Source organism: Leucoraja erinacea, chromosome 38, assembly GCF_028641065.1.
Source record: "Leucoraja erinacea ecotype New England chromosome 38, Leri_hhj_1, whole genome shotgun sequence".
Taxonomy (NCBI): domain Eukaryota; kingdom Metazoa; phylum Chordata; class Chondrichthyes; order Rajiformes; family Rajidae; genus Leucoraja; species Leucoraja erinaceus.
Genome location: NC_073414.1, coordinates 1,325,719 through 1,340,334, shown reverse-complemented (window position 1 = coordinate 1,340,334; position 14,616 = coordinate 1,325,719). Strand labels below are relative to the sequence as shown.

Sequence of the window (14,616 nt, the reverse complement as noted above, 5' to 3'; positions counted from 1 at the left end):
TGTGTATATATATATATATATGTGCTTGTGTATATATGTTTGTGTGTCTGCGAGTGTATATATGTTTATGTATATAGATGTGTGTGTGTATATATTATGCATGTCTGAGTATATATATACGTGTGTATATAGGTATGTATATGTATGTGTGTGTGTGTGAATCTGTGGAATTCTCTTCCACAGAAGTCAGTGGAGGCCAATTCACTGGATGTTTTCAAGAGAGAGTTAGATTTAGCTCTGTGGACTAATGGAATCAAGGTATATTGGGGAAAAAAGCAGGAATGGGGTTTGGATGATCAGCCATGATCATATTGAATGGCGGTGCTGGCTCGAAGGGCCGAATGGCCCAACTCGTGCACCTGTTTTCCATGTTTCTATATATGTATGTGTGTGTTAGGTGGAGAGTTGTGGAGACTAGTGTTCAAAACAATGTAATCCCGTTTGTTAACAAAAGACACAGAGTGCTGGAGTAACTCAGTGGGTCAGCAGCATCTGTGGAGAACATGGATAGGTGACGTTTCACAGAGTGCTGGAGTAACTCAGCGGGTCAGGCAGCATCTGTGGAGAACATGGATAGGTGACGTTTCACAGAGTGCTGGAGTAACTCAGCGGGTCAGGCAGCATCTGTGGAGAACATGGATAGGTGACGTTTCACAGAGTGCTGGAGTAACTCAGCGGGTCAGGCAGCATCTATGGAGCTAAGGAAATAGGCAACGTTTCGGGCCAAAACCCTTCTGGGTTTCGGCCCGAAACGTTGCCTATTGCCAGAAGTGTTTTGGCCTTAAACGTTGCCTATTTCCTTAGCTCCATAGATGCTGCTGCACCATAACTCAGCGGGTCAGGCAGCATCTGTGGAGAACATGGATAGGTGACATTTCAGAGTGCTGGAGTAACTCAGCGGGTCAGGCAGCATCTGTGTAGAACATGGATAGGTGACGTTTCATGTCGGGACCCGTCTTCAGACAGGTTTGTAGGTAAATTGTCCCTTGTGTGTGTAGAACTCCCTGTGGTGGATGTTAAACTGTGTTCATTATGTGTTTTGTTATTTTATTCTATGTTATGTCTGCAATTTTGTTCAGACTGAAATGTCTGAATGACAATAACAGATACTTTATAGGATAGTGTTAGTGTGCAGGGATTACCGGCCAGCACGGACTCGACGGGCCGAAGGGTCTGTATCTCTCAAATAAACTAAGCAAAAAAATTTGTGAATTGACAAAATATTCAATAGGTACTTGAGAGGCGTTTTTCACACAGAGGGTGATGGGTGTATGGAGGTAGTTGAGGCTGGGACATTGGCTGGTAACATTGAAAGGACTTTGGACTGGTACATGGATGGGAAAGGTTTAAAGGGAGACACAAAGGAACTGCAGATGCTGGAATCTTGTATAGAATCTTGCAAAGTGAGGTTACCATCTGCAGCACTGTGCCACCATGTGTGTGTGTGTATGTGTGTTGCATATAAATACATGCCTGTGTTAAATGCTGCTGTAAATAGGAATTTATTGGTCCCTGACTTGATCTCTTGTTTCCCTCTCCCCTGACTCAGTCTGAAGGAGGATCTCGACCCGAAATTTCACCTATTCCTTTTTCTCCAGAGATGCTGCCTAACCCGCTGAGTTACTCCAGCATGTTGTGTCTATCTTCGGTGTAAACCAGCATCTGCAGTTCCTTCCTACACAGTAGGAATTTCCTGGTGTGGGAAGGAACTGCAGATGCTGATTTAAACCGAAAATAGACATAAAAAGCTGGAGTAACTGAAACATAGAAATTAGGTGCAGGAGTAGGCCATTCGGCCCTTCGAGCCTGCACCATTCGCCATTCAATATGATCATGACTGATCATCCAACTCAGTATCCCGTACCTGCCTTCTCTCCATACCCCCTGATCCCCTTAGCCACAAGGGCCACATCTAACTCCCTCTTAAATATAGCCAATGAACTGGCCTCAACTACCCTCTGTGGCAGAGAGTTCCACAGATTCACCACTCTCTGTGTAAAAAAAGTTCTTCTCATCTCGGTTTTAAAGGATTTCCCCCTTATCCTTAAGCTGTGACCCCTGTGAAGAAGGGCCTCGACCTGAAACACCACTAATTCTTTCTCACCAGAGATGCTGCTGCCTGACCCGCTGAGTTACTCCAGCACTCTGTCTATCTTCTGTGTAAACCAGCATCTGCAGTTCCTTCTTACCCAGTTGACAATGAAACGCTCTTGGCCCTTCAGATCGGTAGGTGGGGGTCACTTTAAGGCTGCAGACTAAAATTGCAGAGCAAACACTCCCACCCACACACAGAAAGGTTAGGCTGTATTTATTGGCGGAGACTGGGACTCTGGACTTAGATTGAGAAAGATCAGTTGGACTTTGCAGACAGACTGGCTCCAGCCCACCAGTCCCTGGGGAAGTCCATATACATTGTTTCTTTACATTGTCTGCGCTAATTCTTTGATATCTGCGTTGCTTTTGCACTAACAACCTTTCCATCATCTCACACGTTCGGAGGAGATTTTAATGATAAAACGAGAACCATTAAAATAATTTCAAACCACATAGCATTTACCATTAGATTGAGATCACAGGAATTTGTCATTAAAAACAATTAAATCTATCACCCCAACCATATGCAATCTATATATTTACACTTTAAATACTGTTAATGTTATTAAGTAATTACTTAAATTGCACCAGTCTGCTCTGCCTTGGAAATTATGTTTGCAAAGATTGACATGCTTTAAGATAATTTAACTTACAAAGGTTAATTATTTTACCAAAATATAAGTACCTTACTTCGTTGGTAGGTGTTATTTCAACAAGTCGGCTCGTGAATGCAGTTGTACAAGGCAGTGTATGTGTGTCTACTATATTTAGTTACTTCAATAAGGACCTTGCTTCTATCACGAGGTCAGAAGGCGAGATGTTTTCAAGAGTCCGGAGTGTTTTATTGTCATGTGTCCCAGATAGAACAATGACATTCTTACTGGCTGCAGCACAACACAATATGTAAACATAGTACACTGTAAACGTAGAAACATAGACAAGAGGTGCAGGAGTAGAGGCCATTCGGCCCTTCGAGCCTGCACCGCCATTCAATATGATTATGGCTGATCATCCAACTCAGTATCCCATCCCTGCCTTCTCTCCATACCCCCTGATCTCTTTAGCCACAAGGGCCACATCTAATTCCCACTTAAATATAGCCAATGAACTGTGTGGCCTCAACTACCTTCTGTGGCAGAGAATTCCAGAGATTCACCACTCTCTGTGTGAAAACAAGATAATAACCGAGAAAAAAAGTTTAGTGTGATATATACATATATATGTATATGTATATATGTGTGTAGGAAGGAACTGCAGATGCTGTTTTATACCGAAGACACAAAACGCTGGAGTAACTCAGCGGGTCAGGCAGCATCTCTGGAGAGAAGGAATGGGTGATGTTTTGGTTTGAGACTCTTCTTCAGACTGCTATATGAGGAGATGAGGAGGGATTTCTTCCATCGTTTTCTTCAGGAACGTCACCTATCCATGTTCTCCACAGATGCTGCTGCCTGACCCACTGAGTTACTCCAGCACTCTGTGAAACGTCACCTATCCATGTTCTCCACAGATGCTGCCTGACCCGCTGAGTTACTCCAGCACTCTGTGAAACGTCACCTATCCATGTTCTCCACAGATGCTGCTGCACCCGCTGAGTTACTCCAGCACTCTGTGAAACGTCACCTATCCATGTTCTCCACAGGTGCTGCCCGACCCGCTGAGATACTCCAGCGTTTTGTGTCCATCTTCAGTTTAAACCAATAGTATCTTTGGTTTAAACCAACATCTGCAGCCCCTTCGTACTACAATCCCCAGAAGTCACTGCGATATTGAGCTACGATCCCCAGAGGGCATTGTGTTTGGGCCCGCCTAACTTCTTAAGTCCTGATGTACATCTCCCGGAAGTGGGATTAAATGGCCTGAATGGAGGCGAGAGGCAGGACAAGAGAACAGGTAACACCTCACCTGTAACACCTCACCTGTAACACCTCACCTGCGCACCTCACTTGTGCATCTCACCTGTGCATCTCACCTGTGCATCTCACCTGTACACCTCACCTGTGCATCTCATCTGCGCATCTCACCTGTAACACCTCACCTCTACACCTCACCTCTGCACCTCACCTGTAACACCTCACCTGTGCACCTCACCTGTACATCTGGGCAATGGGTCACACCACACTAGGACTGCAGGCAAGGCCAGGACACCAACATTAAAGTCACTTACATGGATATCTGGAGTTGTGTGCTATGAAAATAATATTGCAACTTGTGTGACTTTGCATTTTAAGATGTTTTTGCATGGATTAATTTTATTACCTGTTTGGTTGGTTCTTTGAGATGAAAATCTCCCCAGGATGTCTGAGCCAACTGTAACCTGAGACTGAGCTTCTTGCAGCAGTCAGTAGCCGCTGAAGTATCATGGGGAAACAAGGAACTGCAGATGCTGGTTTGCCAAAAAAAAAAGACACACAGTGCTGGAGGTCTAGAATGAGCCAGGTTCCAAGTTCACAAATTATAGTAGAATTAGGCCATTCGGCCCATCGAGACCACACCACCATTCAACCATGACTGTTCTCTGCCACCTAATCCCATTTTCCTGCCTCCTCCCCACAAACCTTGACACCTGTTCTAATCAATAATTTTTCTATCTCTGCCTTAAAAATACCCACTGACTTGGCCTCCACAGCCCTCTGTGGCAATGAGTTCCACAGATTAACTACTCTCTGTCTAAGGAAGTTCCTCCTCACCTCCTTTCTAAAAGAGTGCCCTTTAATTCTGAGGCTGTGTCCGCTGGTCCTAGACTCTCCCAACAGTGGAAACGTAAAGAACATGTTTAGGTGATAGAAACATAAACAATAGGTGCAGGAGTAGAGGCCATTCGGCCCTTCGAGCCTGCACCGCCATTCAATATGATCATGGTGGTGGGTGTATGGAACGGGCTGTCAGAGGACTATCCCACCGTTTAAGAAACAGTTAGACAGGTACATGGATAGGACAGGTTTGGAGGGATATGGACCAAGCGCAGGCAAGTGGGACTAGTGTAGATAGAAACATAGAAACATAGAAATTAGGTGCAGGAGTAGGCCATTCGGCCCTTCGAGCCTGCACCGCCATTCAATATGATCATGGCTGATCATCCAACTCAGTATCCCGTACCTGCCTTCTCTCCATACCCTCTGATCCCCTTAGCCACAAGGGCCACATCTAACTCCCTCTTAAATATAGCCAATGAACTGTGGCCTCGACTACCCTCTGCGGCAGAGAGTTCCAGAGATTCACCACTCTCTGTGTGAAAAAAGTTCTTCTCATCTCGTTTTTAAAGGATTTCCCCCTTATCCTTAAGCTGTGACCCCTTGTCCTGGACTTCCCCAACATCGGGAGCAATCTTCCTACATCTAGCCTGTCCAACCCCTTAAGAATGTTTCAGGAGACTCTTCGTCAGATTCATGGTTCCTTGGAGATGACACCTGACCCGCTGAATTGGAAACAGATCCTTCGGGCCAACTTGCCTATGTTGACTGAAATAGCCCATTTGCCATGATCCCTCCTGCCAGTTTGGCCCACATATCACTACACCTACTCTATTGTGTAGGAAGGATCTGCAGATGCTGGGTTACACTGAAGAAAGACACAAAATGCTGGAGTAACTCAGCGGGTCAGGCAGCATTTCCAGAGAGAAGGAATGGTGGCGTTTTGGGTCGAGACCCCAAACCTATCCTATCCTCTCTATGTACCTGTCCATAGACACAAAAAGCTGGAGTAACTCAGTGGGACAGACAGCATCACTTGAGAGAAGGAATGGGTGATGTTTCGGGTCCCACACCAACCCTTCTTCTGTTCAAATGTGTTTTGGATGTTATGATGGTACCTGCCTCAACTACCTCCTCTGACAGCTCGTTCCATATACCTACCACTTTTTGTATTAAGAATTTGCCCCTCAGATTCATATTAAATCTTTCCCCCCTCACCTTAAACCCATGTCCTCTGGTTCTTGATTCTGGAGTCCAGTTACTCCAGCACTTTGTGTCTTTTTTGTTGTTGTTTTGTTGTAAACCAGCATCTGCAGTTCCTTGTTTCTGGAAGGTTTATTTTGGTGTTCTTGGACTGTGGAATAATTGGAGACTGTCTAGAGGAAGGAACTGTAGATGCTGGTTAGTACACTCTCTGAGGGAAACAATCTCACTGGCCCACATCCCAGAGGGACAGCCCTCCTGTATATACTGGCAAACTCCCAGACGCTCATTGTAAATACTTCCTCACACCCAGCCACACATAGTAAACACTGACATGACCAGGGATCGCAAACGATTAGAATCATAGCATCATAGAGTGATACAGTGTGGAAACAGGCCCAACTTGCCCACACCGACCAACCTGCCCCATCTACACTAGCCCAACCTACCTGCCCTGATCCCTTCAAACCTATCCTATCCATGTACTGCCTAAATGTTTCTTAAACGTTGCGATTGTACCAGCCTCAACTACCTCCTCCGGCAGCTTGTTCCAGACACCCACCACTCTTTGTGTGAATAAACTTACATAGAAAATAGGTGCAGGAGTAGGCCATTCGGCCCTTCGAGCCAACACAACCATTCAATATGATCATGGCTGATCATCCACAATCAGTCCTTCACGTTCCTATAAAATCGTTCCCCCTTCATTTTAAACCTAAGCCCCCTGGTTCTCAATTCCCCTACTAATAACATTTAGTGCAAGATAAAGTCCAGTAAAGGCCGATCAAAGATAGTCCGAGGATCGCCAATGAGTTAGATAGTAGTTCAGGACCACACTCTAGTTCTTGATAGGATGATTCAGTTGCCTGATAACAGCTGGGAAGAGCTGGGATGTGCAGGGGATGGAGGGATATGGATCACGTGCAGGCAGAGATTAGTTTAACTCAGTGTCATTTACAGCACGGACATTGTGGGCCGAAGGGCCAGTTCCTGTGCTGTACTGTTGTATGTTCTATGTTCTGAAACCAGAGACGCCTGAGCGTCTGCAATGGTAATATGTGACTATGAATCTACAACTGCAGATAGACACAGAGTGCTAGAGTAACTCAGCGGGTCAGGCAGCATCTGTGTAGACTGCAGATGCTGGTTTATATAAAAGACTGTGCCTTTAACCGATCTATTCCTGGTAACTTGTAGTGTATTTTTGGTTTTATTGAATAGGATATATAACCATAGATAGACACAAAATACTGGAGTAACTCAGCGGGTCAGGCAGCATCTCTGGAGAGAAGGAATGGGTGACGTTTCGGGTCGAGACTCTTGTATCTGCAGTTCCTTCAGACACATATTGCTTGGGTCAGCAGGTTATTTATGTTGTTATTGAATAGGAGGGGTAACAGGTGTGTGGGAAGAAGGAACTGCAGATGCAGGTTTAAACCGAAGATAGACACAAAATGCTGGAGTAACTCAGCTGGACAGGCAGCATCTCTGGAGAGAAGGAATGGGTGACGTTTCTGGTCGAGACCCTTCTTCAGACTGAAAGACCTGAAGAATACCTGATTGATTGTATCAGAAGGAACTGCAGATTCTGGAAAATCGTAGGTAGACAAAAATGCTGGAGAAACTCAGTGGGTGCAGCAGCATCTATGGAGCGAAGGAAATAGGCAACGTTTCGGGTTGAGACCCTCGGGAAATAGGCAACGTTTCAGGCCGAAACCCTTCTTCAGCCTGATTGATTGTAATCATGTATTGTCTTTCTGCTGGTACACAAAAATGCTGCAGAAACTCAGCGGGTGCAGCAGCATCTATGGAGCGAAGGAAATAGGTGTTGTCTTTCTGCTGACTGGTTAGAACTGAAAGAGTCTCGAGTCTCCCATTCCTTCTCTCCAGAGATGCTGTCTCTCCCGCTGAGTTACTCCAGTTTTTTGTGTTTGTCTTTTGGAGCAGAGGATCTAGTAGTGTCTTTGCTTCTGAGGAACAGGTGAGTGAAGTGTGCAATGAGTTAATTAACGCTGGCTGGCTGGCTGTTTGGAGCAGAGCTGACTCTACAGTGCAGAGTGGAGAGCTGCAGTCCACTCTGTCTCACCAGGCCAGAGTAATCCCTCCATCCATATATAGGCATGCCGTGAATACTGTGTCATGATACGCTCTCGCAGCCTCGCAAGTGTCTGTCAACAAATGGCCTTCCTCGTTTAGCTTTGCAGATGTTGTTAAGGCCGGAGGATTTTGCAAAAAGCGCCTGAGCCTGCCCTGGAGACACATGCACCTCTGCTGAGGAGGTGGTGAAACACAGCGCCGCAGAGGGAGGCAGCGAGCGAGAGACAGACCCCTCCCTGTGTTGATCTGAGCGTGTGAGAGTGAGTGTGTGTGTGTGTGCCCGACTCCAGGACTGTCCCACCTCCCGGGCCTGCAATCGCATGGCAGAGCAGAGGACTAGACTTAGCAGCAGCCCCGGACTGAGAAGCCGCCACACTCTGCTGACTGTTCCTTTGTGATGAAGGTGAGACTGGGGTTGGGGGCACTAATGTCGACTTTAACCAGCTCAGTCCCCGCTCAGCTGCGAGCAGATGATATATTAGCTCTGCGGGAAGGAACTGCAGATGCTGGTTTGTAACCCGAGATAAGACACAGAATGCTGGAGTAACTCAGGCGGCATTTCTGGAGAGAAGGAATGGGTGACACTTGTACAGACTTGTCTGCAGAAGGGCCTCCACCCATTCTGTGTCTCGCTGAGTTACTCCAGCATTTTGTATCTTGTCTTGTGTTGAAACCAGCATCTGCAGTTCCTCCCTGTTCAGGTTTAACTCAACTGAAGATACATTTCTCACTGGGGGAGAGGGGGTGGAACAGGCTGGGATTAGCTGGTGTTTGGGGAGGGGGGGTTGGATGTGGTTTCACTAGGGTGACAGGGAAACACAGAGACAGCCGCTGGTGTCTGTGGCAGGCTCTATCTAGCTGAGGCATTACTGTGTTGTGCGGCCGGCCTGTCATTGTAAGATGGCCCCTTACACTCCAGGAATAATCATGGATCAATAAAGGGTGATGACAACATCAGGACCAACAGCGGAGGGGGGAGGGAGGGAGGGAGGTGGTGGAAGAGGATGGCATGCTTTAAAAACATTGCAATGACATTACCTCCCCTTGAGTTTCTGGGAGACATGGTTCACAGCTTAAGGATAAGGGGGAAATCCTTTAAAACCGAGATGAGAAGAACTTTTTTCACGCAGAGAGTGGTGAATCTCTGGAACTCTCTGCCACAGAGGGTAGTTGAGGCCACTTCATTGGCTATATTTAAGAGGGAGTTAGATGTGGCCCTTGTGGCTAAGGGGATCAGGGGGTATGGAGAGAAGGCAGGTACGGGATACTGAGTTGGATGATCAGCCATGATCATATTGAATGGCGGTGCAGGCTCGAAGGGCCGAATGGCCTACTCCTGCACCTAATTTCTATGTTTCTATGTGACACAGCGGGTAGAGTTGCTGCCTCAAAGCGCCAGAGACCCGGGTTCGATCCTGACTACAGGTGCTGTCTGTACAGAGTTTGTACGTTCTCTCCTTGACCGCGTGGGTTTTCTCCGGGCGCTCCGGTTTCATCCCACACTCCAAAGACGTGCAGGTTTCTAGGTTAATCGGCTTGGTGTAAATGTGAAGATTGCGTGTGTGTGTAGGATAGTGTCACAGTGTGCGGGGATCGCTGGTCGGCGCGGACTCGGTGGGCCGAAGGGCCTGTTTCCGTCTGAACGAAAGTAAAACTAAACCTCAGGTAGACACAGAACACTGGAGTAACTCAGCAGGACAGGCAGCATCTCTGGAGAGAAGGAATGGGTGATGTTCCTAAAACTAAACCTCGCAGGCCCAGGGCAGCTCCTAATGGTAAAGCAGGTGTGTTATTCCTCTCCGCCTCTGTCAGTATCTCGACAAGAGTGAAGACTGTTTTATTGTCATATGTCCCGAGACGGAGCAATGAAATCTTTCCTTGCAGCAGCACAACAGAATATGTAAACATACAGCAGGCCCACCACCGATCTTGCAGTATCTTTGCTTCCAGAGTCTGGATTATCCGTTTTGCCAAACCAACAGAGGTCACTCCCTCCGAGAGGGGTCGTAGTGTGATCCAGTGTGGAAACAGGCCCTTCAGCCCAACTCGCCCACACTGGCCAACAATGTCCCATCTATTAAGGATAAGGGGGAAATCCTTTAAAACCGAGATGAGAAGGACTTTTTTCACACAGAGAGTGGTGAATCTGTGGAATTCTCTGCCACAGAGGGTAGTTGAGGCCACAGTTCATTGGCTATATTTAAGAGGGAGTTAGATGTGGCCCTTGTGGCTAAGGGGATCAGGGGGTATGGAGAGAAGGCAGGTACGGGATACTGAGTTGGATGATCAGCCATGATCATATTGAATGGCGAATGGTGCAGGCTCGAAGGGCCGAATGGCCTCTACTCCTGCACCTAATTTCTATGTTTCTATCTACACTAGTCCCACTTGCCTGCGCTTGGTCCATATCTCTCCAAACCTGTCCTATCCATGTACCTGTCTAACTGTTTCTTAAACGGGGGGATAGTCCCAGCCTCAACTACCTCCTCTGACAGCCCGTTCCATACACCCACCACATTTTGGTCAAAAAGTTACCCCTCGGATTCCTATTAAATCTTTTCCCCTTCACCTTGAACCTATGTCCTCTGGTCCTCGATTCCCCTACTCTGGGCAAAAGACTGTGCCCAATCTATTCCTCTAATGATCTTAAACATCTCTCTAAGATCACCCCTCATCCTCCTGCGCTCCATGGAGTAGAGATCCATCCTACTCAACCTCTCCCTATAGCTCACACCCTCTAGTCCTGGCAACATCCTTGTGTATCTTTTCTGAACCCTTTCAAGCTTGACATTCTCTTTCCTATAACATGGTGCCCAGAACTGAACACAATATTGTTTTGTATTTAATTTGGATATTGGATCTTAGTGAAACATATAAGATTATTAAGGGTTTGGACACGCTAGAGGCAGGAAACATGTTACCAATGTTGGGGGAGTCCAGAACCAGGGGCCACACAGTTTAAGAATAAGGGGTAAGCCATTTAGAACGGAGATGAGGAAACACTTTTTCACACAGAGAGTTGTGAGTCTGTGGAATTCTCTGTCTCAGAGGGCGGTGGAGGCCAGTTCTCTGGATACTTTCAAGAGAGAGCTAGATAGGGCTCTTAAAAATAGCGGAGTCAGGGGATATGGGGAGAAGGCAGGAACGGGGTACTGATTGTGGATGATCAGCCATGATCACATTGAATGGGGCGATGCAGGCTCGAAGGGCCGAATGGCCTACTCCTGCATCTATTGTCCATTGTCTAATATTCTAAATGTGGTCTCACCAATGTCTTATACAACTGCAACATGACCTCTCAACTTCTATACTCAATACTCTGACTGATGAAGGCCAAAGTGCCAAAAGCCTTTTTGACCACCTTATCTACCTGCGACTCAACCTTCAAGGAACCATGCACCTGTACTCCTAGATCCCTCTGCTCTACAACACTACCCAGAGGCCAACCATTCACTGTGTAGGTCCTGCCCTTGTTCGAACCCCTCACACTTCTCTGTATTAAATTCCATCAACCATTCCTCTGCCCACCTGGCCAATCGATCCAGATCCTGCTGCAATCTTTCACAACCATCTTCACTATCTGCAAAACCACTAAATTTTGTATCATCAGCAGACATGCTAATCTTGCCCTGTATGTTCCCATCCAAACCATTGATGTAGATGACAAACAGTAACGTGACAAGGGTCTTGACGTGAAACGTCACCTATCCATGTTCTCCACAGATGCTGCCTGACTCGCTGAGTTACTCCAGCACTCTGTGAAACGTCACCTATCCATGTTCTCCACAGATGCTGCCTGACCCGCTGAGTTACTCCAGCACTCTGTGAAACGTCACCTATCCATGTTCTCCACAGATGCTGCCTGAACCACTGAGTTATGGTGCAGCAGCATCCATGGAGCTAAGGAAATAGGCAACGTTTCGGGCCGAAATCCTTATGGGTTTCGGCCCCAAAACGTTGCCTATTTCCTTAGCTCCATAGATGCTGCTGCACCCGCTGAGTTACTCCAGCACTCTGTGAAACGTCACCTATCCATGTTCTCCACAGATGCTGCCTGACCCGCTGAGTTACTCCAGCACTCTGTGAAACGTCACCTATCCATGTTCTCCACAGATGCTGCCTGACCCGCTGAGTTACTCCAGCACTCTGTGCCTGCAGAGTGGTTCAGTTTAGTTTAGAAACACCACGTGGAAACAGGACATTCAGTCGACTGAGTCCACGCCGACCATCGATCACCTGTTCATATTAGTTCTATGTTACCCCACTTTCTCATCTACTCTCTACACACTAGGGGGAGTTTACAGAAGCCAATTAACCTACAAACCCGCACGTCTTTGGAGTGTTGGAGGAAACCGGAGCACCCGGAGAAAACCCACGCAGTTCACGGGGAGAACGTGCAAACCCCAGACACACTGACAGCACCCGCGGTCAGGATCGAACCCAGGTCTCTGGCGCTGTGAGGCAGCAGCTGTGCCACCGTGCCAACCCTGTGGGAAGTCCATCAACCTTCCCAGTCAGTCCATCAAACTTCCCAGTCAGTCCATCAAACTTCCCAGTCAGTCCATCAAACTTCCCAGTCAGTCCATCAAACTTCCCAGTCAGTCCATCAAACTTCCCAGTCAGTCCATCAAACTTCCCAGTCAGTCCATCAAACTTCCCAGTCAGTCCATCAAACTTCCCAGGCAGTCCATCAAACTTTAAGTCCTGTCCATCAATCTTTCATAGACCATAGTGAGAACTGAAACCTATAACAGTGTGGTGCTTCTGATTCCTAGGGGCATTGAGTATAAGAGTCAAGAAGACATGGATAGAGCGGATGTGGAGAAGGTGTTTGCACTTTGCGGCAAGGTGGCGCAGCGTTAGAGTTGCAGCCTCGCAGCACCAGAGACCTAGGTTCGATCCCGACTACCGCTGCTGTCTGTACGGAGTTTGCACGTTCTCCCCGTGACCTACGTGGGTTTTCTCCGAGATCTTCAGTTTCCTCCCACACTCCAAAGACGTGCAGGTTTGTAGGCTAATTGGCTTGGTGTGAGTGTAAATTGTTCCTAGTGTGCGTAGGATAGTGTTAGTGTGCGGGGATCGCTGGTCGGCACGGACTCGCTGGGCCGAAGGGCCTGTTTCCGCGCTGTATCTCGAAAACAAAATTAAAAATGAGTGGGAGAGTCTCGAACCAGATTGCATAGCCTCAGGATAAAATGATGTAACTTTGAAAAGGAGGTGAGGAGGAATCTCTTTAGCCAGTTGGCGGTGAATCTGTGGAATTCATTGCCACAGACGGCTGTGGAGGCCAAGTCAAGGGATATTCTTTCGGCGGAGATTGACAATACCTGATTGGTACGGGTGTCGGGGGTTATGAGGAGAAGGCAGGAGAATGGGGTTGAGAGGGAAAGATAGATCAGCCATGATTGAATGACAGAGCAGCCTTGATGGGCCGAATGGCCTACTATGACTTAAGACCTTGTGAACAACGAACAGTATGAGCAACATGAAGCGTGTCGGAATCACCACACTGGCAAATAGAGTGATACAGCGTGAAACAGGCCCTTTGGCCCAACTTACCCATGCTGACCAACATGCCCCATCTACACGTCCCGCCTGCCCACATTTGGCCCATATCTCTCTAAACCTGTCCTATCCATGTACCTATCCAAATGTTTCTTAAACATTATATAACCATATAACAATTACAGCACGGAAACAGGCCATCTCGGCCCTACAAGTCCGTGCCGAACACATTTTTTTTCCCCTTAGTCCCACCTGCCTGCACTCATACCGTAACCCTCCACTCCCTTCTCATCCATATGCCTATCCAATTTATTTTTAAATGATACCAACGAACCTGCCTCCACCACTTCCACTGGAAGCTCATTCCACACCGCTACTACTCTCTGAGTAAAGAAGTTCCCCCTCATATTACCCCTAAACTTCTGTCCCTTAATTCTGAAGTCATGTCCTCTTGTTTGAATCTTCCCTATTCTCAAATGGAAAAGCTTGTCCACATCAACTCTGTCTATCCCTCTCATCATTTTAAAGTCCTCTATCAAGTCCCTCCTTAACCTTCTGCGCTCCAGAGAATAAAGACCTAACTTATTCAACCTACCTCTGTAACTTAGTTGTTGAAAATTGTGATAGTCCCAGCCCCAACTACCTCCTCCGGCAGCTCGTTCCATGCACCCACCACCCTTTGTGTGAAAAAGTTACCCCTCATATTCCTATTAAATCTTTCCCCCCTCACCTTAAACCTATGTCCTCTGGTTCTGGATTCCCCTACTCTGGGATACTGTGCATGCTGTGAATGTGCCAGTTTTACAGGTCATATTTCTTTGGTGGCTCATTGAGTGGCAACATTGATACGAGGTTGTTTTATAATTCAGGAGCTGTGCGGACTAGAATGCCAAATGCATCTGTCATCTCCTGCAATGCCGGCTACATGCAAACCTCTTTAACCGTTGTAACACTACCAGCAAATCCAATTGCCCGCTAATCTACTGCACGTAACCAGGTCAGCTTGCCCTGTAGAGCTGTGGTC

At 47.1% G+C, this 14,616-nt stretch overlaps 1 protein-coding gene across 1 annotated transcript in view; it reads left to right on the top strand.

The window, feature by feature from the left end:
• Positions 1-7,967: 7,967 nt before the first annotated feature.
• fbxo46 (F-box protein 46) overlaps positions 7,968-14,616 on the top strand; it is an 11,576-nt gene continuing 4,927 nt past the window's right edge. Inside the window, exon 1 of the mRNA XM_055663501.1 lies at positions 7,968-8,490. The gene's annotated coding sequence lies outside the window, so the exon portion shown is untranslated. The remainder of the gene's footprint in view (positions 8,491-14,616) is intronic.